Genomic DNA, 24,580 nt, shown 5'->3' on the forward strand with positions numbered 1-24,580 from the left:
ACAGCTACTTTGAGCAGTATGTCTAAATTGCGAAGTATGCGTGTAATTAAATTCTCCAAATTCACTAAATTAAACGCGAGACGCACACGCGTAGCAGGAAACAAACTCGCCACTCCTCCAAAATCGAGACAATTTCGCGAGATCGTCAGCCTCACTTTCCGAAGCGACTGTAGGAGTGTACACCTCCTGACACACGGAAAGCACGGGGGGAAAGAGAGAGCTTGCGCACGAAGAGAGGCCATGGTAGCCGCGGGTATACACACACTGTACAGCGGATATGCAACCATCGAAATATGCGCGATCCCCGGGGCCCTCGCTAATTACATGCCTGTCGCGGCGCCGCGAACGCCGCGTTTCCTAATTGTAAGCGCTCTTGCGCGCGCGCGCGCGAGAAAGAGAAAGAGAAAGAGAGAGAGAGAGAGAGAGAAAGAGAGAGTGTCTGGCCACATCGTCGGGCCGTCAGATCTGCTTCGGGCATTTTTCGCGCTCGGACGTGCCGGGGGTAATAGAAAAGCGGCCTCGGATTAATTACGCCCGCAGAGTACACACGTTTCGCGAGCAAGCTTGTACGGATTCGCGCGGCTCGGCCCGTGGTTCGTTTAGTGAATCTTGACGTGTCTGATCGGCTATCAGGTCTGTGGATATAGGCGGTGAGACTGGCTCGATGACTTTAGGCAAATTCGGGCTGCTCCAAAGACCAGCGTTTGTAGACGTCAGTGATCGCCGCTGATCACTGTGATTCGCGTTCTTAATTGAGAACCATTACGTCGAATCTCTCGCCGAATGAAGACAATTACACTTTCACTTCCATTGTCTCGAACGAGGACTAGGTTTCCAGGCTGTGCACGTAACATTCCTTCCATTATCGAGATACGATCTCTGCCCCGGTCAGTGCGCTGCTCCTCCGAGACTCGATTTTCAGAGTGTTCTTTGAAAGTTTGTTCAAACGGAACAAACGGTATTCTTTGGTAGGTGGTTGACGCATCGTGGGATCTTTCTGAGCTTTCGCGTCGAGTTATTCGGGTGATTTTAATTCTCCGTTGGTACGCCCCACGATTACAAGGAAACAAGTTTCACTCAACTGTGAGGACATTTGTACTTATATCTAGATAACAGCTCTAATTTGATAATAATTATAATGAATATATAATAACATATATAATATATAGTATATATTTGGTATTGTATGATGCGACGTATAATAGTATGGTATCTGAACAGATACCTAGAGCGAAAACTATAATAACGACGTGAGAAGAACGAAAGAATTTCAGAAGAAAAAATTCCCAAAGGCAGTCTGACAGTTGGCAGTTGACATTCGTTGGAATAATTCACTAATAAACTAAACTTCTTATCGTTCTTTCGACGAAAGTTTAAAAGATCGCGGAAGACATTATTTTCCCAGAGATTGAAATTGGATATTATACTCGTTCTAGCAAACCTGCAATGTTGATGATTGCTTCAAATTTAAACACGTGTGTCACACGTTAGAAAGACATAAACGACAAAGTTTCATGTTCAATACACATTCAAACGACGATTTCCAATTTATTTGTAAATAAATGAATTGTTGGTAGATGACGCAACAAAACGTTTGTCCAGGGCAAAGGGTTGAATTTTGGAATACATGGTTTGATTTAATCGCGACGCGACGTCACACAAATAATCGTTCGGCCGTGAACCAACGTTCGTTTGTGGTTGTTGGTGCTCAATTCAAGTTTCTTCTCTATTTCGTCCGGCTGGTGCGAGGGAGAAGGAACGAGAGACGAAGGAACGGGGATTCGTCTCTCGCCGACCCTCTGCTATCGTATCGTAGAACAATGAAGGGCCGCTATTAATATTGGCTCACTATCTCGACGGTATCGCGCGTTTCACACTCCCCACGCACTCGAGTAACACGGCCCGCGCAGGGACATTTTCATTGCATATTAATGTGCCTCATTACTGCCACTCCACACCGCATTACTCAATGCTACACCGCCGGCCCGTCTAGTGTTTCAAACGGGATCGGGCCAGGAAATGCTGTTGACCGCGTGGGTTTCAACCGCGAAAAACTCGCCCCCGCGCTATACTCCCCCATGGTGTTCTTTCGGCGACCGAAAGATTTGGAAACGGCACGCGTTTGTTTGATCGACTCTGGTCTGTCGACAAATTTCAGGCGTTAATTTTGTCTCGTGCTTTGGATTAGTTTCCTGACATTCGTTTCATTACGACTCGACGTGTGTCGACGACGATGCCACGCGATAGAAAGTTAAATTTATTATAAAAAAAATTTAATTCAATTTTGTATTCGTTAATTAAATGTATTTTATATATTCGTTCCGTGTACCGACAACGGTATTCAAATAACGCAATGAGATACAAAGTTGAACTAATTCAGTTTATATTCGTATAAAATGTGAAATTTTATTAGATACTTACACATATTAACTGATCGATCCATTATCGAACATTTATATATTTAATTTCAATGAAACGTGTAATTGAATTTATCGTAAAAATGAATTATTTTACATTTATCTGTCTCGATAAAAAGAACTTTTTTCTATTGCGCGAATGTTTCATCACGCGGATCGCGTGGTAAAGAGTTGTAGACAAAGAAGGCGAAAAAAAAAGAAAAAAAAAAAAGAACCAAACTATTACGTCTTTCCGAACGTCTGTATAATTTACCTTGCAAATACCAAGTGTTTAATATAACTAACGCCGCGTATGGTGTTCCCAAGCCCCGTTTCCCAGCGCTGCGGATCCTCACCGAGGCCCGAGAGAGCAAACTAATATTTCCTAGACTCGCGCGCGGACACCCGATATTTCTGCGTTTCCTGGACAGTTCATTCTTAACCTTGTCCCGTGTAAACGAGCGGGAAATTAATAAGATTATTAATAAGCGAAAGTCCCGCCGGGGGAGATGCACGATGATGCACATTCCCCCCCCCCCCCTCCAACCTCCCTCTTTTGGCCACGACGACTTTCGAACCGATCTCACGAACCAACCAATCAACGTACCGTACGTTACGTACGTGTTTCGTCTTCCAACGCGAAGCTGGAAACGAAGAACACGGTGGTGAAAAGACACAGTCCGCCTCCGGAGGATGATTATTAATCGTGCCGACGATCCGGTCAGGGTTCAGGCGAGCCCTGCTCGGTGCATTCACGAAGGAAGGAACGAGGTTCAACGAGCGAGGTCATCGCGCGACGACAACGACGAAGACGATCGGGTGATTCTTACAAGCAGACGTCCGGGACATTAGCTATCGAATCGTTTGCCCCATGTAAGAAATACTTAAATGTCGAGGACGCGGCACCGGCGAGGGAGAAACCGTTGGCCGGGTCGTGGTTTTATCAGAGCGATATGTCAGTGCGTGACAGCGCGGTGTGTAGACATCGGTCACCGGACGAGCAACATTTCTCACCTCTTAGAGCTTAGGCAGGTAAGGACGGCGATGCCGTGTCGAATCGCTCGATTAAATTACACCATTTTTCATGGCCTCGTTTCTCCTCTTTCCAATTGCCATCTCGGTACAGGTTACACAGTCAGGCTGTAACCTGTGCTCCCTCCGTCATGCTCGTCGTCATGCTTGTTTCTTTCGCTTCAACGTTTCCCTCTATTCGGGGTTTCGCTCGACTCCTTGATGACAGCGGTTACACGGAAAGATAGCCAAGTATAATATCGTAATTTAGATAATTCCCTTCCACGGGGAAGACGAAGAATGACAGCAACTATCAGGGAAATGCTATCGAGAAAAGTGTCGCTTAGGGTAAAAACGCTTCCGAGATAGGACATTCCCTCGAACGACGACTATCGGACACACGTAGCACTGCGATCGCTCACGCAGCTGCGTGCTTATCCTCCATCTTCTTCACTGCAAGCAACGTTGTCAAATGCATGAAAAATGTACTGTATATGGGTACTACTATCGATGCGTCGCGAGACAGTGGCACCCTAGACTTTCGACAAATTCTTCTACACGCTAAAAATTTACAATATTAACACCTAACAATAGGTACTTTGAAAACTTTCCTTTTCTTCGTCGAAGTTCACCTAACTCGAACTCTCGCGTTAATGTTGAAGGGCGTTAAGATAACTATGGTATTTATATACTATGTACAATTATATACAATTGGTGCGAGGATGGATGAAAGTGATAAAGGTAATGGAGGATTTGGGGGTAAGGTGAGGAAAGGTTGTGCGTTTCGTCTTAGAGTCGCTGCCTAGACTAATCAGGGTTGGGGCTGATGGCAGCGACTCCTCACTCCAGACGCTTGTTATTATGGTCACCCACCCTAGTGGTTGTTTACTTAACATCGAAGATCGCTAGACTTCGACGCTAGGCGCACAGCCACTTGCGGCTTGTACGAGTCGGTGTTCGAGACTCGTACTCGAGGGACTATAGGCCGCTACAATCTCATTTCAAGCCGCGAGAGTTGACAGTTGCGATCGTTTGGAAAGAGCAACGACGCCGAGCGAGGAGTAGAAGCGGCGGCGCGATTTAATTGCGAGGACATTTCTTATATGGAAAGTTATCGGGACCGGCGCACGTGCCGTGGGGTGGCGGGGAGCGGAACGAAGCGTCCCGCTTAATGGGATCCCTGGACTCGAATAGTTTCAACGGCCTCTTCCGCGCTTTCTTATCTAAATGCGATTCCCCGTTATCTAACCGTTGTCTGGACCCATCACCGGGTCGGCGTCTCTCTTACTTACCCGGCCGAAAGCGAACCTCTGCTCCGTCGTCGCGCCGAGAAGCAGAAGCGAAAGAGAACGAACGAGAAGGAGGAGGAGGAGGAGCAACAACGCGAGTGGAGTAGTATAAAGGAAGAAAGGACAAAGCGACAAGAGGAAGAGGACTCGAACAAACTCGAGTCTCCAGTCTCCGGAGACTTTTCACCGGAGGAATACGTATACGTGGCCGAGCGTATCCCCGGCTTGGCTGCTTCTCCACTCGAGAACCGTCCGCTCTGTCTTCTCTTCTCTGGCTTCTTCTTCTTCTTCTTCTTTCGCTTCTTTCTCTGCTCGCCACTCGCTGCCTGTGTGTGTCTGCACGCTGCACGTTCCAGCGTGTGTATGTACACTACCTTCTCCCCTCTATCCTCTCCCGAGACGGTGCCGCGCCGAGATCGAGATGCAAAGGAGACCCGCGCCGCCGCTTTTAAACTCGCCGCCACGAAGCGGATAAATTCGCCCGGGTCCCTCGATCTATTAATTCGAGCCGCCGTTGCATTCCTCCCGGGTCTCGACCGCTCGAGCCCCGGAGACTCCGCGACCTTCCTGCTTTCTCGCCACCGCGTCTCGCGAACCTAGGCCTTCTCGCTCCCTCGGAACCCTGACGCTCCGCTCGACGAGGCGTAGAACTTCTTCGAGATCGTACTTAACGCGGCGTTACCAACGGGCGTTGGACAGCCATGGTATTTGCACGACGAAGAAAACGAGAACGTACCTCGTCCAATCGACGGATCTCTCTCAAAGTAAATGTAACAAGTAAACGGCCCAATTATTGAACTTCTCGTTCGCGTTCTTCAGAATTTCACTCGTACTCTCCACATTTCCACGTACAACGAAAACAATCGACATTCGCACGTCCTCCTCGAATCTAATCTCGAATCACTTGGCCGAGTCTGCGGCCTCATAGCGAACCTTTCGTCTTTACGACCGAATCAACGACAACGCTTGGAAAACCGCAACATCCCTGCGCGAGTATCCGAGCAGTGTCGATCCCACGAAAGGGGGGCGGATCAACTTCCGCGAGGTGAGTTGACGAGCTGGCGTCCGAGAGGGCCCGACATAAACTACACGTCTCGTTGCAGAGTGGCTGCTTGTATCGCATAATTACCACGCTTTACAGCGCTCTTTACACTTGTTTCCTCACCACCGGTATCTGCCTCGGATCGCCGTGTAACCGGAGATCGGCGGCTGGAGAACGGGGGAAAAAGGACAGAGGGGTGTGTGTGTGTGTGTGTGAGAGAGAGAGAGAGAGAGCCACGCACGCCGCGCGCCGGCTGCCTCGCGGAATATAAATCCGCGCGAACGCTCGCGAGGACGGCGAGAGGGAAGAGCAGTTTTTATTCCGGTTCGGCGCGCGCGTTCCAGGTCCCGAGAGACGGGCGTAGATAAAGACCTATCGACAATATAGTATCAAGAGCGGCGTAAATAAGGATAATGCGGCGTGGCCGAGGGTATACTTCCTGCTAGGCGTGTAGGTGTACACGGTGTAAAAGGTAGATTAGATTGGCGTTACCGCCGACACTGAACCACAACGGCCGTGGTTATTAAAAGGCGACCGTAATGTCCCGGCCAATATCGGCGGTCCGGTCCGCTCGCTTATCGCTCCGCGCACTCGCTGTAATTACGATCGGAACGATCGCTCGTCGCGAGCAATTGAGAGACAGAGGAGGAACGCGCGTGAAATTACCGCACGTTCTCGCGATGGTAGGATTTTTCTTGCAAACAAGGACGATAAGGCAGGTTTTCATAATTTCCGTATTTTTGAGGGCAATGATCTTGAAATTGAATGTGAAATGGTCGTGACAAATGGGGAGAACATCTGACAGAATTTTTTTTTCTTCAGTTTTCTGCAAACGGATATTGTAGGGGAAAGGTATGATTCAATGTCAATAGAGTAAATGAGCTATAGCATTATATATCTTGTAGGTTTAGATTTATTATCTTTTATCATGTTTTTAGAAGGCAATACTCTTGAAATTCAATGTAGAAAAGTTGTGACAAATAGAGAACATTCCCAAGGAATTTGACAGAACATCTTTATGTTTAGTGTCCGTAAACGAAGATCGCAGGGGGAATTTGTGACTCAATTTTAATAGACGTGTCCTACAAATTTGTTGATTATCGTCTTTTAATCCTTTCCATTTAACCATCAAGAAAACGATGATTATTAATTCAACGATCAGGAAAATCAGAAAATCGAACGGAAACAGATTTGTCATGTTCCTGCGTGGTTTTCAAGGGATAATTGGGAAAGTGATTTTCATAGATTTAGAAGTCTCACGATTACGAGTGGCGTGAGGTAATTTCTAATATTGAGAGTTGTTGCAGGCAGATATGTAAGAGTTAGAAAGAGCGGAGTAACTTCAAAGAACGTTTACGGTAATGCAGACGTCACTTCGAATGAAGATGAATTACGAATCATACTCTTTCGATGGCAAACTGGCAAAGTTCATTCGAAACGAATCGGATCCACCAAGATAGATCTCCTTTACACTTTTTGCCGTGACAAGGAAATTCTCAATTTCGATCCGACAGCGAACACTCCTTCGTTAATGGTTTTGGAACGAGTATGCAAACATGTCTTCATCGTCATTTGTTCGTGCGCTTTGAATTTAATTAGCGACTTTTATCGTACAGTAAATTAGTAAATTAGCTCCCGCCGAAAATTTTGACTATTCGTTTCAAATTTTCTGGAGAAACAGTCGACTGCCTTTTTAGAGAAGAAGAAAAGAAAAAAAAATATGCGCGAGTACTTGGAAATTGGGGATTGCTTTCTTTTTCTAAGAATTTTTTGCTATTCATTAATAGAAACATTTAACGGAGAAAAAATTTGCACGTCGTAAAGAAGATTATACATTCTTCGCTAATTTCTCTACAATTAATTAATTATTCCCAATTGTGCGTCATTTGTAAAAATAGTGGTTTCGCTTTCGCGTCATTGGCAATTGTTATTTCAATTTCTTTAGTACCACAAATCTTTAGAACCTCTTCATAGTAATATAATAAAGTTGCTTCAATTCTTATCCTCGTTCCACGCTACTTTCCTACAAAAGAAAAAGTGCCAGCCACCGGCGAAATGTCAACCTGTATATCGTTAAAAGCGCAATTCTTCTTCAACTCACATTATTTCACATAACCTCGTTCGACCGTGGCAACTCTTTCCACGTTATCCAACCCTCTAATCCTAAAACACTGCAGAGGTCCTTAACCACACTGAACTCCCCTTCCCATTTCCTTTCGGATCGTTTGAAAACCGGAAGGGAGAGCGACCGAGAGAGGGATGTCACGGTCGTCTTCTCAGGCATTCCGGTAGGTCACGGGTAAGGACGGCTGGACAGCTGGCGAAGACGGATCTCGCCGATCTCGTTGGAGATGGCGGAGAGTCCGCTGGACGTCAAACCACAGTAGGGACAGCGACGCACGAGCGTCGGGAATGGCGATACGCCTGGATACGATGGTGCGGGCTCCCTTTCGCGATTGTGCGCGCCGCGTATGGGTCGAGCATCGCGAGAGGAGCACAGCCCCAGAAGGGGTCTCTCCACCACCGGAGAGAGAACAGAATCTCTACACGGGATGTATGAAGCTATAAATCTTCAGCGACAAATCGCTAGCTCGCTCGTTCGTTCTCAGGCTAATTGTTGGGACGCGGTCGAATACCGCTCGCCGCTACGGCCGCTCTTCCTCCGCGAGGCACGTCCGCCAGGACGTACACACGCTCTCTCTCCTCTTTCCAACCCGCGGCCGCCTGGCCATCGATGAGCGTACAATCGATTAATCGATTATCCGCTCTCCGGCCCCGTGGCACCGCGTTCCGCACCTGCGTATCCTCCGTGTCCGACGACGTCCCACCGCGAGGATTATTCTGTCACTTCGCTCATCAGCCCGCGATTTCATCTTCAGGCCTCGGGACAAGCGCTTCTTGCACTTCCTCGATGGATTCGCATCTGGTTTCCCTTCTGCATCCTAAGGGGGAGAAGGAGGGGGTACGTCGAAGCGCGAGACAACCATTTTTAGAAGCATCTTGAATTCTCTACGTGAGACGTACAGGCTGTCGTCCTTTTGCGTAAAGTTGCGATACGAAACTGTTTAGCTAGGAAAATTAATTAACCAGCGGGCGAAAAAATATTTAGACAAGGTGTCTTTAAACTTCTATGTCGTTCAGAGAAGACAGAAACGCGATTGCTCTCGGCTGAACGAACGCGAAAAGGAGAAGCAATAACGGGAGAGAAATCCGCGCGTCCTTTCCGACTACGAGGAAACTTTCTCGGCTAGCGCAAACAGCGGTATCGTTGTAACACGTGATAAGTTCGACCGCGGGTCACGATCCGTGGGCGCGCAGGTGCGGCGTTTTTCCCCCAGGCCGACGACCTGCTCAACGGAGAACCTGCTCGTCCGTCGTAAACGAATAAACAGGTGCGTCCAGCAGGAAAAATCACGGCTACGGCGAGAGAAGAACACCAGTCACCCGCCACGGCGAATCCACCGTCCACCAACGAAGAGCCAGCTCGTGAAACAATGAACGAGCGGAGTGTGTTCGTGATGGAAAGTGATGGCCAGACGAACCGTTCCGTGACTATTCGTTTTATTCGCCAGGCGTTTCCACCGCGTTTCCCCGAGTGTAGAAAGCGGACGCCGTTTTGTTCCGGGAAATCTTACGGCTTTGAAAAGTTCTCTCCTCGCTGTGTTACGTTTGAGCTTGGTGGAATAAAGGAAAGTGTTTGGTTACAAGACGCCGTGAAGATACATCGTGAAAGCAGTCGAGAGATTTTAGATTGAGAATGAATCGGAGAATCGAACGTTTGAAAAAAAATAGAAAAGAAAAAAGAAATTCGTACGTATTTGTACGTGTTTGTTCGAACGCGTGGTCCACGCTCGATCGAGCCCGCAATGTCTTACCCAGGCATTGAAATCGCTCGAATCCCGGCAGCAGTATCTGACAATTAGTAAGTATACGTTACCACCTTAGCACGCCGCGAATTTTATTCCCGTGTAACCAACAAACCGACGAAAGAGCAAATTTTCCACGCGAGATAAAATTTCACGTGGCAAATGACAGTGACATTAGTTTGCTCGCGTGATAAGCCGCCCGGTCTTCGGTGAGTTTTTCAATTTTCCCTAGAAACCAGTCGTCGGTTATCACGAAAAGAAAAAAAAAAAAACTCCCCATTTTACCTGTCTCCCGGTAATTATCAACCATAAACGTTCGCCTGCAGCTAGTAAATTTTCTCACCGTACAACTACTCGCCGTGGTGTTAGAATCCGAGTAGGAATAGAATCGTGGCAATCGGCGATGGTGAAGAAGCAACGGGCTTCAGAATTCCGAGATTGATCGAAGATTAATCGCCCGTGGGAGGAAAAATCCCGCCGGTCGTTCGGCGTCGGTAACGGTAACTCCCGGACGAACGTGGAACGAAGAGCGGTGGCTAGCGACTTTTCCAAGAAGGGTTCTGGCAAATCAGCCGAGGATCGTCTTTTCTGTTCGCGGTCTTGTCGTGCGCGCGGAGTCGGCCCCTTTACCGTCGTCGCCCTAGACGCCCGTCCAGAAAGTCAAACAATGCGACGTGCAGATTCCGCCTTATTTACTCGCGGTATCCGCTAGAAGGGCCCTCGACATGCAAAGCACGCGTTGTCATTTGCTCCCATCTCGAGCGGATCGGTTTACGTTCACCGCGCGCTCGAGAAAATCTCTCCTGCCGCACACTCCACGAGGAAGACTCCGCTGCCAGTGCAGTGTCCACTTCCTTCTTCCTCGTCCCTTTCTCCAAGCCTCCTTCCCAACCTTCTCTCTCTCTTTCTCTCTCTCTCTCTCTCTCTCTCTCTCTCTCTTTCTCTCTCTTTCTCTCTCTAGCTGTCCCCTTTGTCCCTTTTTGCATCGCTCGGTACTTTGCATCCGCGCGTCCAACTCCCTTCTGCTTCGTCCGAGCTGACGTTTCGGAAGCTTTGCCAGCTTCTCCAACGCGCGAGACTTTTCAACGACTCTCTTTCTCTCCTTTCTCTTTCTCTTTTCTATTCTCACTTGTAGTTAGGTGTCGTCGGAAGATTCTATTTAGGTATTTAGATACGGAGTCCATTTCGTTTTCCAACGAGCGCGGAATTTCAAACTAAATGTAGGATAAAAATTCGTGACCCGAAAGAGTTACAAGATTCTTCAGGTTTTTCTCGTAGTAAAATGAAGTTGCTCTTAGCCTACTCTCTCTTTCTCTCTTTCTTTCTCTCTCTCTCTCTTTTTTTCTCTCTCTTAAAGTCTCTTCATGTAATAATAATCAAGTTATGCAACTAAACTAAAGACACATCATCTTCAATTTCAGATAAACGGCCGTTATATCAGCATTCAAACAATCATTAGATAATTACCATTTAGACGATTTATAATATTTCGATTTATTTTCTATCCGGAGCCTGACTTCATCGCGAACCACGGTTCTCATGCTTCCGGCAGGTGATCGTGACTTCTCTTCGGCAACCAGAATCGTCCTTTATGATCTTCCCCCACCCCTCATCCCGACGTCGAATGAAGAAAGTGGCGATTTGCCTCAACACAGGTATCCCGGCCACGAATCATTTTCCCGCGGCCACGCTGATCATTCAGCTAACATTCGGCCGTTGGTAATCTTCTCGTAACGATACACAGGCCCGTTAATCGGTATCCGGGAAAACGGCCATTCAGTTACGAATTATGGGATCACGGACAGCGTTAAATCATCGTGGAACGCGCGCGATATTATCCCGAGATACCATCGTGAACTTCTCGAGAATTTAATTCTCCTTCGCTGTTTCTTTCTGCTTTCGTTTTCTTTTTTTTTTTTTTTTTTTTTGGCATCTGCTACGAATAAAAGTATTGACACGAAATAGAAATTTTGTGGAAAGTTTCGTATACACTTTGTCTGTTTCATTCAAACTCTGTGAGAAAATGTGACTCTTTGCGAATCTTTGTCTGGATCAAGTTTCTTTAATTTATAAATTCATCGATTTAATTGCCGAAGTCTCGAAAGTCAGATTTGAATAAAAAAAAAATGGACATTCCGAGGACTTTCGTTCCTTTCGTATTTATCTTTCTTCTACAAATTTGCGGAAAATTTAATACACTCTGTTTCATTTAATTTCTGTGAAAAATTTGATTCTTTGTGAATCCTTTTCTTGCTAAAATTTTTTTAAATTTACAAATTAAACACAAGTTCCTTTAATATCCTCACACGTGGAAACTCTCGGAAGTCAAATTTGAATAAAAAAAAAGAAAAAAAAAAATGTACGTTGGACAGTTGACTGGGAAAATTCGATTGGCGTCGATAGCTGCAACGATCGTAAAGCTGTATGTCAGTTGATCGGGGATAAACGCGTAAACGCGCAGGAGGACTGAAAACGTCCCGCGAAGGGCGCTATTAATTCTGATTTAAGTTCCCGTTACGCGGTTTGTGTGGTCCCCATATATCAGACGGTGCTATCGCTTACCGCGAAGCAACGCCTTCGCGCGTTACCCGGCTCCCGTTCCTCTTGCTATCTTACACACGCGACGTCTACCGGATGAATAATTTGGATACAATCTTAATCCAATGACGCATGGCCTCCAGCCATGCGGCGATCTCACGCGGCTGCTTTGCCCTGATTAAGGGCCCCGGCCTCCTTTCGCGCTACTGTAAATCTCCGTTTCGCTTTCTCGCAACACGACTTTAATCCGTTCAATGCCGGCTATTTTACTTCTCGATTCATTCCACGTAGGAACACGTAGGAAGGCGCTCGTTTCGAAATTATCGTACTTCGCTCCCTACATTTTACGACGAAGCTTCTTTTTTTTTTTTCTTTTTTTTTTCGTCTGACTCGAAGCTTTCATTTGGCGATAAATGTAACTCTTAAGAAGGTAATACGTTCCCCGTTAATTCATCAAGTACATCAATTATTGCAAAGCAATTATTATTGGACGTTTTAATGAAACTTTCCTGTACGGTGCAACGAAACTGCATTTTGTTAGAGATAAACGTTAGATGCCAGATTTATGACACCATTATAACGACACTGCGTATTTAGAGGTAGATACAGAGATTAGCCTAGCTCGGTGATTTCATTACGAAATTACATTCCTTACCTTTGCAACGGCGTGAAATGCGAGTGGTGAAATTCTTTCGTCGATCGTGCATCTGCAAACAGAAATTTCGTTCCTGTACTTTCCTCGTCTTTTATCTTTTATCGTTGCGTGAGCTTAATACCAAAGAGTGGAAAAATCTCAATTCAAAAATTCGCGAGTAACCACAAAGGGCAAAACAGTTGCAAAAGGACAGGGTCGGAAGTCATACTTTCTTTCCCCTTCTGTTTTCTTTCCCCTCAGCTGGAACTGCGGAATCCGGTTGAATGGTTTGTAACCATGTGCACGGAATTCCCGCCGTAAATCAGATGTTGCAACGAAACGAAAAAAAAATGCAGCACGCCGTTGTTCGTAGTTTCCCCCCCAGCTGGCCCGTGTTCACATTTCGCGGATCGCTAGCGGTGCCAGTATTTCGTGGGAGTGTCCACCCTGTCGAGTTTCTTCGGTGGCTCGAAAGTCCCCAGGGACCACCTCGCGGCTACAAATTGCATTGTTCGCTCGTGTTAGCGGCCACGATCAAGGTATTTAATGGTATTCCTCTTCAGCTCCTTCGGATACCTACGTTCTTGGCATTTTCCATCACTGTTGGACTGTCTTTCCTTCTTGAAAAAAAAAACATTCGACGTTTGCGTCGGATGGAAACTCTATCGAGTCCAAATTTCGCGTTTCGTTTGGAACGTTTTTCTCTTTGGCGATGTAAGCCTCCAAAATTAAATCTAGCTTTCTGTTCTTCCCTAAACAATTTCTAAGTTTATACTGTAGGCGATCATTGGGATGATCGCCATAGGAACGGATTGTTTATGTTTGGGAAGGGGAATGGCTGATCGGACGACAGTCCGACAGTCGAATAAAGACTTTTGATAAGGAAATATCTCACGCCTCGAATTCTTCGCTTTATCCATTACAATATCCTTCACGACTAACCAAAATTATCTTCTAAAAGTTTTATGAATGTCTATGAAACTCCATTCTCACGCATTCGCGCAACAATAAGCTGCCATTTTCTATTCCAAAGACAGAATCATCTCTAAACGTTGATCCATTTCAAAATTTCCCGAGACTTTCACCCTCGATGACAATTTTGCAACGCCGGTTTCACATCCCGGTTAATCAGCACCGAAGTTGTCCAACTGTTTCGTGCAGCTAGTCTTCTGGTTGTTCTTAAATGTTCTCTGCGGTCTCAATCGGTCAAAGTAGTTCTCCGTGACGTAGGACGAACGAGAGCCAAGCACGGAGGTCGGGGCAATAAGGAACAGAACGGTTTTGCGGTTCTCTCTCAGAGTGGGGACTCCGACTCTATTCTCCTTGTCCCCTGCGTACGTACGAACGTACGTACGTAGCCCGGCCCGGCCATCATCAAGAAATATGATGATTGCAGGCTGCTACCATTTACAGTAGTGCGGTTTTGTCTCGTACCGGTGCGTTCCCTTCTTCGACTGTACACACGTACCTTCTTTGTAAATGTGTGTGTGTGTGTGTGTGTGTGTGTGTGTGTGTGTGTGTGTGTGTGCCCGTTGTTCTCGCGAGCCGCAACTCTTCCACGATTCTAAGTGACTCTAAACTAATGCGCGTTTTCCGCGAGTAATCGCCTTCTGCTTCGTTGCCCGCACCAGATCCTATCGTCGCTCGGCAGACTATGCGAGACATGTTCCTTGGAAATGTCTTAATCTCCCCGCGATCGCGAATATTTCTGTCTTTGAAATCGCTTGACTTGCCGGTGGATTTTTCACACGGGCGACTTGCCACCCTGGCTGCAATGGAAGATTAATCGCTGTCTCTGAATGTTATCCCAGAATTTGTCGATCAGTTTGCCTTCTGCGTATTTCGTCGCGCGGTGAAAAAGTTCCTGAATTGCTAATCTGCTCTTTCATTACGTTCAATTTTCCCATTATGTCAAACTGTAATCTTCATACCGGAAAATAGCAGGGAATTCTTTGAAAAGTCGTTTCGAAAAATGATCGCGTGATACTTGAAGAATTCTAGAAGAAAAATTCTAGAAAAATAAAAATTGTAACTGGTAGAAAAATAAAAATTGAAAGAGGTAGAGGATCGTGATCTAGATTTTTATCAATTATTAGTCTGCTCTTTCATCAGGTTCAATTATGTCAAATCGTAATTTTTATATCGATCACGGGTGAAAAGAAAGTTCTTCAAAAAAAAAAAAAAATCGTTCCCAGAACGATTTCAAGCGAGACGTTTAAAAAATTCTAGAAAGATCAGAATTGCAACACCGAAATAGAAAGAAGCAGAGGATCGTGATCGAAGATCCATTTCGGTAATCTCGGCGGGCAAAGTCACCGCGCGTGCTGGTTTTCGTAAGCGATAAATCATCGCGCGCCTCGCACGGTGCTCGCACAATGCCGTACTAATCTTCCATCACGCACGCACGATATAACTACGCCCGCATGGCGTCTCGTGATTTACCATCCTGCGGCTAACCTCCATTATGTATGGCACACGGTGGAAACTGTTGAGAATACCGTGCACCTTGCGCTCGGATAGTTACGTGCAGCCCGGCAAGTCTTCGAAAGTACACCGGCATGCATCGATTTTCAAGTTCCTGCTCACCGACACGGAACCTATTCGATCATCGTGAATCGCCCTCGTGCTCGTGGTATTTTACTTTCGATTATAATTTTATCGCGGAACATTACTTCAAGCCTCCAGCCTCCATCTTCTTTTTACCCTCGTACCTTTCTTCTTCTTTCGTATATTTTTTTTTTTTTTTTTACTCATTGAGATATTTATATGAGGAATTTCTTTTTTTTTTTTTTTTTTGAAGAAAATGTAATACTCGTGACATTTTCCAATTCGACCGTGAGACATAACTTCTCAACTTTCAGCTTCATTTTCTTTTTCATTTGAATGAAGAATGAACAATAACGTGTTTCTAAGGAATTTCCTTTTTTTGAAAAGAATACGTAGCAGCAAAATGTAACAGCGTTTTTCTGCTGTTAAGAAATTACTATTACTTTTTTTTTAAAGAAAATATAAAACACTTCTGACTTTTTATATTTCTACCGCGAGACATTGCTCCAAGTTTCAGTCTCACCTTTTTCGCTTGTACTTTTAACTTGTTCCGATGTATCAAAGTATAGACTAGAAGAGCGTTTTCTTTTCGAAGAAAATATAAAAGAATCATCGCTAAGCTTCGTGATTTACATTTGAAGGATTGCCGTAGTAGAAAAATCTTCATCACTGAAAATTTCGTAACTCTTTTCCATTTTCAAACATCTTGAAACATCAAACTGCTGAAACCATAGTGGATCTCGCAGCAAGATTTAACAAGCCTTTTGAAAAACTCCAACAATTCGCTTCTAAGAAGTTCCTGCGTTTACGTAGAAAGTAGAAAGAGGCTCCCATCGTTAGCAGACAACAGAGGCCAGCGCGCAACAATAACTCTCCCCCGATTTAATTGAGGCAGAGCTCATTCCAGACTCGCGCAGATCCTCGTTAACATCGATCTTGCTGTTTGGCGTACTGGTCTATCGGCGGAATATCTGTCACCGCATATCTGCCCACTGCCGTATTAGAATCCCGGCGTTTACTCGCCGCCTTAACATTTAAGATTTTCTCCTCCGGTTCTGGCGGCCGATCGGCAACGACCACCATCCTCGTTACGATATTCTCGTTCTAATGTCCGTTGACATTACAACGTCCCCGGAGATTCTTTATCGGCGACCCCGCGCTAGAGAGTCTGCCTAACGCAGGAAAACAGGCGCGCGCGCGCAGAACAAGCGGGCAACGCGGCACGGAAAAAGACAGAAACGCCGCGCGCACGGGAGAAACCAGAGAAAGAGCTCCGAAGAAATAAGGAGATAACGATATTTGCGCGCACATAACTCGCGTCCGATAGGAATAGGTCGTCGTCGTCGTCGTCGTCGTCGTCGTCGTCGTCGTCGTCGTCGTCGTCGTCGTCGTCGTTGTCGTCGTTGTCGTTAGGTAGCTTGGCGCGTTTCAAAGAATGGAGCAATAAAGGGGTTTACCGTATATGCGGACGATCGCCGGTGCCTGCGAGCAACGTACGATCGCTGGATTACAATAATTAAATGTACACGTCGCATCACGATAAAATTTCAAATGGCTCGCGGAGAGAGAGAGAGAGAGAGAGAGAGAGGGGGGGGGGGGGGCTTCGCGCACAGCTAATTCGCGGGAATTCACCTGGCCAACAACTGTTCCCTTTTACCGAGGAATCCCTTTCTAACCGCGTGGCGATCGAACGTTTTTACTCGTCGTCGAGTAAGCGAGTAAGTTAGTTGGAGAAAAGTGTCGTTTAAGTGTCGATTACGGGTGAGAATTTACAACTTCGTAGGCGAAATATTTTCCAACTTTTCGAAACAAAACCTTTCGATCCATTACCGCGGGAAGGATGTTATTGGAAGATGCTTGAAATGAAACAGATTGGAACCATTGAACCATTCTGAACTGTAAAATTTTCCATCAGTTTTCACTGTTATTTTTTTTTTATTAATAATTGCGAATATCGGTGAACGTTTTATTAATAAATGATCGCTGGAAGGCTGAGTTAAGTATTCCTCGAACAATCCGTCAAGTACGCGTGTGTCGGTGCTGTCTTATTACAACCTCGATTGTAATCGAGGTTATGGTCCTAATTATCCAAAGGATCGTCCGTATCATCCTAATACTCATTGTCAGTCACTCTGGATGCGTAGATTAAAGACCCGTAGTGTAGAACGGACGAAACCCGTGTATATTTGCGTTTTAACCGGGGCTTTAACGTCAGATCAGAAGAAGAGGAGCCTAAGTACAAATTATGTATAATATTTCAACGTCTGGCATTAGACGCCGGCTCAAGGTGATAAATACCCAAACCGCTAACACGTATAGATCCGGAAAAATCGTTGGCTAAGGGACCAATTACGTCTACTTTATCTAATTATGAAATTGGTGTTCGCAAACGCGTTCACGTACTTTCTCACTTTCCTCTAATGCGAGTAGATTCGAGCATTAGCGGATCCTGCAAAAGCATTTTCCAAATAATTAGACATTAGATCGGCAAGTCTCGAGGGAATTGAACTCTTAAACTCTGGAAACACGGTGGCCCTCTGTTCAAAGAGGAAACGTTTTAATTGTTATTCATTCTTTGATATATTTTAATTTTAATTTTAATTTTAATTGTTATTAATTCTTTGATACACTCTGCCGGTGTAGCAGTGTCGAAAAAAGAAACAAACGAAACGCAACCAGCGCAGTTTTCGCTTGGAAATCTGAAATTTCGCTTTATCAGACATCCGCAATCGTGGAAACTCTGTGAAACGGAGCGAGGTCAGATATCGACAGAGAAGAAAACGGAGTGGGTAGAACAGGTTGTATCCTCGGGAGAGATAAGGGAATTTACGCGTACATAACTGGCGAGGTCGATAGGGGATAGGTCGCCGTTGTCGCTGTTGGTATAGGCTGCCAGAGAGGATGGTATGGTATGGAAGCAATAAAAGGAGGACGAGCGGGTAGCGTATCGCGACTCGCCAGCGGCTTTTTACGACCGATTTTCGCGAAGTAACGGTCGTACGATCGAGAATTACGCCTTTAGCGATCGGCCAGCGATCCACTCTCTCGGCGCTAATAGCGTACAAATCGGGCGGCTGGTATTATTCACTCGGTCCCTCGCGCGTCCGTATATGTATCGGTTCGCGCTTGCCGCCAGCCGCTTCTCGTCGCGTCGTACGACGATTTGCGAGCAGTCCCAGGCACACCGATTCTCCGCCGCGCATGCTCTACCGTTTATAAATATCGCGACAGTTTCGCCGATTTATGGCAACGATATTTGAATTGAACATCGGAACAGGAGGAAGAGCGCGAGATATCAATTACGAAATCTTACGAGCTTCTGTCTCTCTTTCTCTCTGTTCGCCGTTTTATGGAATCGGACGACTATAAATTCGAGAGAAAGATTTCTTCGCGAGAAATATTTTTTTTTTTTTGCAAGGGCGATTTGCGATTTTTTAATTCTCGAGCAAACGTGACAAATTCAACGTCGTAGGAAGCTTTGGAAATTCTTCAATTCAATTCCATGAATTATCGATGGAAAAGGAATATTGTGACCGAGGAAGACGCATCGACTCGTTTGTCCGCGGGTTTTCAAACAGAAACCATGCGGACGATCGAGTCCCCAAGCGCGTGTGATCGATCTTCCTCCTTCTGCGCTTTTATCGTTCGAGTAATAGAGGAATACCGTAAATATGGAAAATAATCTTAACGGCAGTCCCTACGCGACGGCTAAATTATGGCCGTCTAATCGAAGACGCCAGAGTACGTATCTTGTAGCTAGGGAAGATTGGCCGACACACTACCGTGTGTATTAATCGGTTTTTGCCCGATCATGGGCAAGATCAGCGTTTGCCGGTTTCTGGCGAAATTAAGATTGAATGACAAGTGCTTGAGAGAGTCAGCTGATTGAGCGATCCCGGCGGAAATGATGGGAACTCGTAGATCGGCGATGCTTGGATTTATCGAGAGTTGAGTACGACACCGAAACGAGAATTATTAGGCTTTCTTTCTTTTTTTTTTTTTTTTTTTTTTTTTTTTTTTTTTTTTTGTTCAATGTTATTCAATGATTTGCACGGAGAATTGGGAAAAAGTTTCTTGATGGAAAAGAAGCTCTACTATTAAGGATTAATCGTGGACAATGCGGTCTCTCACTATCGATCATGGTACGATAATTAAACTCCGATTTGGATTGTCAATTTCAAATAATTGTATATAACAATTGTCAGTATTTTCCACCTTCGTAACCAACGAAGAAGCAATCAACTTCTGTTCAAATAATCTTTTACGATCATAACACGATGACTAAACATCAATTTGGATTGTCAATTTCAAGTCAATTATACAATTATTATTTTTCACTTTCGTAACCAACAAAGAAATATTCAACATCCCTCAAAATTTGCACCTGTTCAAACAATCTCTCACCATCAGTCCTACGATAACTAAATTTCAACTGCGAATTTCAAGTATATAAGAATTATATATAAAATTGTATATAAAAATTATCGGTATTTTCCACCTTGGTGACCAACGAAGAAACATCCAACGAAAATTTGCTCCTGTCGAACAATCTCTCACCATCAGTCCTACGATAACTAAATTTGAACTGCGAATTTCAAGTATAAGAATTTATTTTATATATAAGAATTATATATAAAATTGTATATAAAAATTATCGGTATTTTCCACCTTGGTGACCAACGAAGAAACATTCAACGAAAATTTGCTCCTGTTCGAACAATTCTTTCTCAAACGAACGGTACTCCCGTAATCTGAGTGCCATCTTTCGAACATCCCTGCTCCCATATATCCTTCACTCCGGCAATTACTCGTTGCCGGAGCAAAAAGTCGCGGCGGAAATTCATTTCGTACAAACTGGCAAACTCGCGAGTAACCAACCAACCAAACACCCTGCGCGGGCAGCAATTTACTTCTAACGAACCAGGCGATATCCATCCCCTCTCGTATAATTCATATCCGCGATATCCGTCTCGGTTGTCGCTCGTGGCTGTTATTACGCGCATTAATGATGCGCGTGCACGCGCGCGTCGGGCCAATCTCTGACGAAATACGCAGACGTCGCGCGAAGAAGATGTAAACGGATGAAATAATGGTGTGACATAACCGGCGGGCGTGCGTACCCTGATCCCACGATTAATCCGACTGACTTGGCCAGCTCTAATGACGCAATCTGGCGAAAGGAACGACTTGTCTCTCCTCTCTCTCTCTCTCTCTCTCTCTCTCTCTCTCTCTCTCTCTCTCACTCTTTCTTTTCTTCGTTCCGAGTTTCGTTTTGATTTCATTAATGGATCGGGTGCGCACTAATGCGACTTTGTTTGCCGAGCACTCGACTCGCATTAAGAGGAACTACGCCGCGCTGGACACACGCGTCGTTTCGCGCTTCACCGTCACACGAGACACCGTCTTTTCCTTGGTTTTTCTTTCTTTTGACTCGTCTTACCGAGAGAATTCCTCTCTTTCTTTCTTTTTTTTTTTTCATCTTCTTGCGCGTTTTGTTGGGAGAGATCTTCTGCTCCTCTCTGCGGCGACCTGTTTTCTACGATCACGAGTTTCCTAGTTTCGTCGAAGTACTTTGATTCCCCGTGCCGTGTTTCACGGAATTCTCTGCCCGACGCTTCAGTTTCCTGTAATTCTTCTCTCAAGAGTCGCACGTCTTTGACACATCAAAATCACGTTTCTCCTCCGTAAACATCCTTTTTTCCCCTTTCGAAGATTTTTTATACTTCTTCATCCCTTTCTGCCAATATTCCACGTTCTTTTCTCCATCTCTGATACTTTATTTCTCATTACGAATAGAGAAGAGTCCGATTGCAGAGGTGCTTTAGAAATTTGAAAATTGAAAAAATTGCACAAAGCGCTCTTTCGCGATAGTCTGTTTTTCGGTATTATCGGTATATTTCTCAAGTTCCTCCCATCGTCTCTGCCCTGGCCTCTGTCCCCCGTCCCCTTCGTACCCTCTTCCACAGGATCACCTGACCACGCGGCGACCTAGCGAGGAATTAACACTTCGAGCAGCGTACCGAGCGCGCTCGGCTCGCTCGGTTTGCTTATGCTAATCGACGCGAGCGAGCGAGCGGTTTCGTGCCGTCTCGGCCGCGTCGCCGACGCTTCAAATATATTAATTAACATCGTCATTAAGCCTGGCTGGCCGCCAGTTACTGGATCTTCCTTCTGCATCTACGTGCCCCCTCCTCCCCGCCCTCCTCCCGCCCTCTTCACGTCGAAGATCCGTCTCTTCTAGCCACGATTCCAGGAAGATGTACACCCAGAACCACTCTTGAAACGCGGCACAAGCAAACCGCGACTATTTGCGAACACGTACAACAGCTTTATCTCCGCCTGGCTGATTGCCAGGGAGGGAACACATTATACGAGCCGACAGACGCTAAATTCAGGCTTCATTCGCGAGGACGCGCTAGATCGGCCGTTCGATTATGTTAATGGGATTAAGTAACGGGTCTACGGATCCCGTGATCCTTCGCTATCCTTTCTTCTTCTTTTTTCTTTTTTCTGCCTTCTATCTCTCTTTCTCTTTTTTCCTTTTACGTTTCACGGAGCGAAGCCAGCGAGTTCAGGAAGCAAGTCAAAGACCAGTCAACCTCGTGCGAACGAGAGAGGTAAGAACGAGAGCGCAAGAAAAATCCGATGGAACGGTATCACGGCGAGCGGTGTGTGTCGCGATAATTAACGATCGAGTTGCGCCGCTTTGTCGCTAATCATTTTCACCGTGTACCGAAAGTCGTCCGCGCGGAGGAAATATGGCCTATCGGCCGGCTCCGTGCACCGCTCCTTAACTCGTTGTTCGATGCAATCGCTCCGACGATACACGATCGTCCTAATTAGGCGGTAATTAGATTCTGTTCGGCGATTCGAGTGCTCGTGCAGCGAGCGCGACGTGGCCATATGGCGGTGCTCGCCACCTTCTCGCGGAAGCGAGCCTTCTAGCGGCAACAGCAGCGAGTTTTGCCAACGAAACGAAATTTCTTAAAGGCCTCCGCGCGACCCGGTTCCGTTTCGAAATCGAACGGGATTATTGGGTTAGGATCGGTCGCACCGCTGATTTCGATCACGATTCCAGCCGATCTCGGCCGCAATGTTGCGCTGATCGATCGCACGTGATCTGTTAATCGGTGTATCTCGCTCGAGTGCGACATCTTCCGTGGGTGGTTTCCTTTTTACTGGGTTACGAGACTACACTGAAACCCCGTTGGCTCGGAGTTGGTATCGTTGATTCGCCACCGTCTTCATCCTTGAACGCACAAGTGAATATCTCAATGGAGAAAAGTTCGAACGAATAATGGAATTGAAACGAAACGTTTGTTTAAAATTTACATTATATTATGTAATGAAAATTTATTATTATTTTGTTTCCACTTTAAAGTGAATACAGGAATCAGGCGAGGAATATCCACCGGGATAAAACAGGAATCGGATATCCAAAGACAGTGAGAATTCCTGAATTCCTAAATTCCTAAACCCAAACCGAACATCACCAAACATTATATTTATCGATAATCAGAAAAATTCCTTCATCCATTTCCCATGGAGAGAAGAAGAACACGCAAGGGGAAAGGATTGAGCGTGGCAAAGGTGCGTTACCGATTCTGCTGGAGGGACAGGGTCCTGAATTCCGCAGGGGCGACCGGCGTAGACCGGTGCCTCCTGCACCTTCCAGCGTCGCTTTGTCCGGTGTTATTTACTGCGCGCAACTCTGACCGCGTAAATTATGGCGAGGCCGGCTTTCATAAATTCTGGGACGAGATATGGAGCGACAAATTCAAGTCGCTGGACCTGGCGCCCTGATCGTCGGCTCACCCGCGCGAACTCACAGTAGCGCGCGCACACGCTACAGGACGTTTCATCGATTTCGCGACGAATTTTGTAGTGTTCGTATTTGAACACGGGGTGGACGTTGAGAATTATCGTGCAAAACTATGGAAAACTGGATACTTGGCTGTACGAAATGCAATACAGAACGTAACGCGGTGACAAGTATTATTGAAGTGGATGGCCTATACACCGTCTGGTCTATCATATATTGCACTCGTTTTTTAAAAAACTATTTCTGCCATCATTTAGATCTAAATTTCCACGCAATTAAGACACAGGATCGATCTCAAAATTTCCAACTCGTATAAATCGAGTTAATTTTAGCTCTTTATTATTAGCTATTGAACCCCGATTTACCTTTGTCTACTGTAAAATCTACTATCATGTTAAAGTAAAAGTTTGAAAATAAGTTGTTAATAATAATAAAGTTGTCACGAAAATACTTGTTGGAAAAAGCGAATTTTATGTTTGCTACGAAAAGTCCCAGGCCCGTGTTTAAGTCACGTTCGACGGCATTACACAAAAATTGTTGATGACATTAATGAAACGACCTGTAGAACGGGTGATCCACGACGCGATACAAGTCTTAGATTATCATTTGTATGGCGACTTCCTGCTGCGATAAACGCACTACCGGCGTCCTCGAGTTCCTACCCCTGATACCGATCCCGAAGGAATTTCTTTACTCTCTTACTCTATGTGGATCAACGTGGTAGTTCCGTGAAGAGGAAGCACAATCGTCACACGGAGAGAACGGACATATTTTAACGGGAAAGATGCGGGTTAAAATTTATAGGAGGCTGACAGCGACAACAGGGATCCTCCGTTTGTACAATATCTTTGCGTAACACGTCGTGTTATTTATTAGCGTGTTTCATTCCTTCATCGTCGAAACGAATCGGAGCAAAATTATGTGAAATGGACATTTACCACTTTTGTCTGCTGTACTGTACTGTTGTTTCGATGCAGATTCGAAGTTTAAAGTTAAAGCAGAAATTCGCTTCACCATCCGAATATAGCGATTATCCAGCACGTGACGATTATTTTGTAAAAGTTCGAGAAAGGATGAGAACGTTAAAGTATAGACACTGATCTGAATTGGATTCAGAGTTGGAAGGATTTCGAGAAGAGAAGAGGAACAAAGAGGTAAGAAAGGGAGAACGGTGCACGGTGTGTTTCGTATGAAAAGGGAAGAAGAGGAGAAGACGGTGGTCTCCCGAACGACGTCGAGGAGAGAACACCACGGAGATCCCAATCTTGCGTGGAGGCCTCTCGAGCAGTGAGTAAAAGGTGGCTAACATCTCGAACATCGTCCCTGTAATCTAATGAGCACCTGCTAGGAGCGCCGCCTACGCTTTGTATATAGACGAACACTTCTATGCATCGCGTACGTGCTTCCCAGGGCCGTAGTTTCGTCCCACACGAAG

At 45.6% G+C, this 24,580-nt stretch overlaps 1 pseudogene; it reads right to left on the reverse strand.

Annotated features, from left to right (window-relative positions):
- Positions 1-4,575: 4,575 nt before the first annotated feature.
- On the reverse strand, positions 4,576-5,622 carry LOC122538904 (annotated as a pseudogene).
- Between the last annotated feature and the right edge of the window lie 18,958 nt (positions 5,623-24,580).

The sequence above is a fragment of the Frieseomelitta varia genome, unplaced genomic scaffold (genome assembly GCF_011392965.1).
Source record: "Frieseomelitta varia isolate USP_RPSP 00005682 unplaced genomic scaffold, Fvar_1.2 scaffold_182, whole genome shotgun sequence".
Classification (NCBI taxonomy): domain Eukaryota; kingdom Metazoa; phylum Arthropoda; class Insecta; order Hymenoptera; family Apidae; genus Frieseomelitta; species Frieseomelitta varia.